Consider the following 5128-nt stretch of genomic DNA (forward strand, 5'->3'; position numbering starts at 1 on the left):
TAAACAATCATGTAATCATTGCCTCCATGCACGGTACCTTAACGAATACATTCCTCACACGTGTGAAAAGTCTAGTTATGTCTAGTCGACATTTAATGCATCGTACGATTTCAATAGAAGTCAATTTTTCACTTTATTGCATGTACTACGTTCTCGTGGCGTGCTTAGTCTAGCATAACAGAGAGAAAAAAGGAGAAAGGGAGAGATAGAGTATCCTTCATTGCTTGTGCGTGAGGGAGAGAGAGAGAGAGAGAGAGAGAGAGAGAGAGAGAGAGAGAGAGAGAGAGAGAGAGAGAGAGAGAGAGAGAGAGAGAGAGTCTGACCCACTATAGCTCCATCCCAAAGAGGGTCAGAACTGCATCCCACGAGATTAGACAGCTCAGAGGAAGGTCGTGTTGTCCTTTGCAGTAACTCAGAGGCTACATATACTTGGAGGTAAGAGAGAGAGAGAGAGAGAGAGAGAGAGAGAGAGAAACTCAATCAGGGGGGGTGGAAATAGACAGAAGACTTAATTTTCTATCAGGAAGTAGCATTGTGGTGCGTGGGGAAAACTCTATCGATCACAAAACGCCACATGCACGCCATAGTGCTACTTTCTTTTAGAGAGAGCATGAGGGAGAAAGATAGATAGACAGACAGACAGACAGACAGACAGAAAGATAGACAGACAGATAGATAGATAGATAGATAGATAGATAGATAGATAGATAGATAGATAGATAGAGAGAGAGAGAGAGAGAGAGAGAGAGAGAGAGAGAGAGAGAGAGAGAGAGAGAGAGAGAGAGAGAGAGAGAGAGAGAGAGAGAGAGAGAGAGAGAGAGAGAGAGAGAGAGAGAGAGATACAATTGTCCAAACGGCATGTGGGGAATTCTTGAAGAGACTCAAAAAATTGCTCCTGCGTCATACTACCACATTCAAGAGAGAGAGAGAGAGAGAGAGAGAGAGAGAGAGAGAGAGAGAGAGAGAGAGAGAGAGAGAGAGAGAGAGAGGTTATAGTCTTACAAGGAAATGGCAAGAGCTAAGGTGATTGCTAGGAAGGCAGGCAAAGGGGGAAGGTCTGCCAGTAAGAAGAAAAGGCATGGAAAGCCCATGAAGATTTTGAAAGCTCTAAGGATGAAGAGGCTACAAAGACACATCAAGCTATTTAAGGACATTAGAAAGGCTCAAAAGTGCATTGAGCTTCTTGTACCAAAGCTTCCATTTCAGAGGCTAGTTAGATCAATATGTGATAAGGCATGTTTTAGCACAATGAGGTGGAGACCTATTGCACTGTTGGCACTTCAAGAGGCAGCCAAAGATTTTTTGCTTGATTACTTCAATGATATAACTATTGTTACAACACATGCACCTAGGTTAATCATTATGGACAAGGACATTGAAACCTTGAAAAGAGTAAGGTGGAGATATGATACTGCTTCAATCCAACGACTTTATAGGCAATAAAATGAAGGAAATTTTGCTTATTCCTCCATCAAGGCCACAATCAGAGGTGAAGATTGTGGAGGTCACGCATGATGTGAATACCAGGACCAGAGCTCAGTAGGAAAACCAACATGCAAAGGAGATGAAGAGATTAAAAGAGAAAGAAAAAGCATCAAATGCTTTAGAAGAGGAGATTAAGAGATACCACACTGTTACTTATGAAATCGATGTCAGCAACAATGAAATTTTATCATATAGGAATGAAGGATTAATAGAAGATATACCACTAGCAGATAGTTCAAGGAGACTTGCACTAGATTCTGTTGATATCAATGTATTGAAGGATCCAGATGCTCAAATAATAGATTCAATTGTCTATATGTGCCTAAAATAAGATGCTTTCACTAGCTTCAACATACTTTTATTCAGTCTTTAGATTAGAGAATAACTTCTAGTAAGTGTCTTGTAGTTTGATCAAGAGCCAACTACCTACACAAAGTCAGACGGAAATATATATCATGGATCCTCAATCGTCTGTCTTTCTCAAATGAAAAACACCCCTTAGGGCACATTCAAAAAGTGGCTTGCCCTTTGTCCGATGTTGGAAGTCACAACCATCGTGTTTCCATATGAGAACAACCAGCACTGGAGCCTAGTTTGCATTGAGTTTGTTGACAAGCCAGCTGTATGGATTCAAAACTCAATTTGAGGAGCGCATCCAAAATTGTATTCAGAAATAAAATTTGGATTGATGTGGAATAAAGAATGCATACAGTGATTGTGTTGGTTTCATACCAAACTTGTCTGCTTGCAACTGCATAAAAAGACTTCTGCTCGCATATGGCAAGCTGTGCAAAGTTACGAGCTGTACAGGTCGGTAATTAAAGAAGTCACAGTTCCTAAACAGATGGATGCAAGCTCGTGTGGATGGAGGTGCCTCCTTAATGCTGAGTACATACTACTAGCTTCTTTGCAATACAATCATTCATGTCAAAGGTAGGCATTTTGCAAACCATTACTTGGGAGATGGTGATTTTTGCAACAAAATTCTATCTCAGTTCCTTTTTGTTTTCATTTTTCTTTTGCAGAGTGCATTGGAGAAGTATACACTAGAGTATTTGCACCGATATCGTGCCACTCTAATCAAGCATCTTCTTTCTATTTCACATCATGTAAGCATGGTTGCAGAAGAAACCATTTGGATGACCATATTGTAGAGATAAAAATGCTTGATGAGTGACACTCGCAAACAGATTTTGTAAGATCAGTTGATAAGGGACAAGGAGTAGAGGAGGAACGGACTGATAAGAAGAGAAATCATGCAGTGGGAGAGTTTGACAAGGAGGAGATGCAGGATGAGGGGAAGGGCAGTGCGAGTGCAGAGGAGCCAGATCATGCACTTTGAGGGGATGAGGAAGAAATTAAGATTGAAACTCCCTCTGTGCTTGGAAGGTTTCACGAGGAAGAAGATAATGCAGAGGGAGGGGTTGAGGAAAAACACACCAACCCTCAAGCAGATCATACCACTCCGGCAATTCCATTGGTAGATCCTGAAAATCATCAATGATACCCAACTCACAAATACAACATAGCACGTTAGAAGCTAATTCTTTAGCTATGGACCACTCTACACTAGAGACACAAGAGTCTTGCACAACAGAAGAACAAGGGAGTGGTGAGAAAAAGCTCAAGGATGTCAACACTAGAGTGGACAACCTCTACCACAGTCAAACCCAATATGGACCTTTGACATTGACATGATTGTTCAGGTATAACCAATTGTACAAGAATATGAAAGTCACTCTATTGTCTAACTACTTATTTGTTTTACAAAATGTTTACAACACTAATTATTCTTGACATCAACGAGATGTTGTTGTTTCGAGAGACTTATCATTCAAATGTAGGACCTCTCAACCTGCACAACTTCTGTGTAGTCGTACACAGATTCATTTTACTACCATGCACCAAGGAATTTTTGCAATTTCTTTTTCCAAGGTTTCACGTCGCAATATGGTCTTCTATGCAGCTGAGAAACCTCAACCTCCTTTAATTTGTAACATAGCCATACCCTCATTTGAAGGGCATGATCATGACTTCTACCTAGAAGAGATTTTGATCCCTTATCTAAAGATTTTGTATTGCAGCCCATTGACTGTTTCAAAATTTGTACCTACAAATAATCTCTAAAATGTTAACTATGTATATTAAACGATTCTTTGTACTTGTCAATGTGGTTCCATGGATGTAAGTGTGTGTGTGTGTGTGTGTGTGTGTGTGTGTGTGTGAGAGTGAGAGAGAGAGAGAGAGAGAGAGAGAGAGAGAGAGAGAGAGATTAGACATCAAACTCTGCATATGTTTTACAAAATATAAAGAAATGACATATATCATTTCACAAAGGGAGAGAGATAGACATACCATTTCATCTTACAACCAAATGGTCGGAATCATCTCATAGGTGAAATAAAAGATCTCAATTGAAAGAAACATTACAATGCAAGTCATGAATATAGATTTAAATTAAATAAGAACATATGCCCAATGGAATTCATCCAAGTTACAGCGGCACGATTTGAACTCGGTTAGTTAGCTCTCTGTAGAAAATCTCTTTTTCCCTTTGTTGCATTACTTTGTGTCCACCTAGTAAGAAATAGAACTTTGAGGGCTCGTTTTCCGTGATCTCGTCCACTATGTCGTGCTGGAGTTGCAAAAGGTTGCATTGCTCCCTTATTGACTACTATCACAAGGTTGAGCTCTTTGTCCAATACCTCCACATCAATGACAACATTGTTCTCCAGGCCTACCGAGTCTTGATCAAATAGGCACAAACTGAGAGCATCCTGTAACAATTTGAGAGCACTTGTCCCATAAGGAGATGAGAAGCGATTGTGTGCCGATCATGTACTTGGCCACCAAAGTGTCTAGTGCAACCTCGCAATGTATGCCGTCCACCTCTTTAACATACCACCCTCTATCAAGAAGCTTGTCATAAAATCAAGTGTTCAGAGATTTACATACTAGCATTGTCTTTGCAACATGTATGTGGCAAGTGTGAAATAGTTCCACAAATAAACGTATAGGACAAAAATTAGCAATCTTCACCAATTTGGTGAGTACAAAATTTTGTAGGGACCTCTGCATATCCCTAAACAACTTGCTTTGGAGAGCTTCACACATTATAGTGTCCGAGATTGTCCATTCAATACATCTCCAATTGGTAGGGAGAGGGAGTTTAACCAAAGTACCTTTTTTATTTCTTCAATTGAGTTGGTAGAAGTTCTCGTAGAAGAAAATTCCCTCATTTGCAAGGCTCTTGCTAGTTCTTCCAACATACTATAAAAAACCAATGTCACTGTGGATTACATATATGAGACCTACAATACACTCCACTGGCTCCATTCCTCGTATGATGAAGGATAGACATCTTCAATTGCAATAACCCAAAGTAAGAGACTACTTATTCTAGCAACTAAATAGAATTTAGGAATACTTTAGAGAACTAGATCTACCTCGTTTAATATAGTTCTACCTCTTCAAAAAGAAAAGAAAGTAAGAGACAAGCAAGGTCTGAAAGGAAGAATATAGAAGGAAGGCTAAGAAAGCACGTATAGCCGCATCATGGATGATAAACCAATGAGACATCTCCGCCATTCGCAATCATATGAAAGTTTTTGTAGACATGTTGAACCAGAACTTCCTTAACAAT

This window comes from Adiantum capillus-veneris, chromosome 8, assembly GCF_014529385.1.
Source record: "Adiantum capillus-veneris isolate H3 chromosome 8, ASM1452938v2, whole genome shotgun sequence".
NCBI classification, from domain to species: Eukaryota; Viridiplantae; Streptophyta; class Polypodiopsida; order Polypodiales; family Pteridaceae; genus Adiantum; species Adiantum capillus-veneris.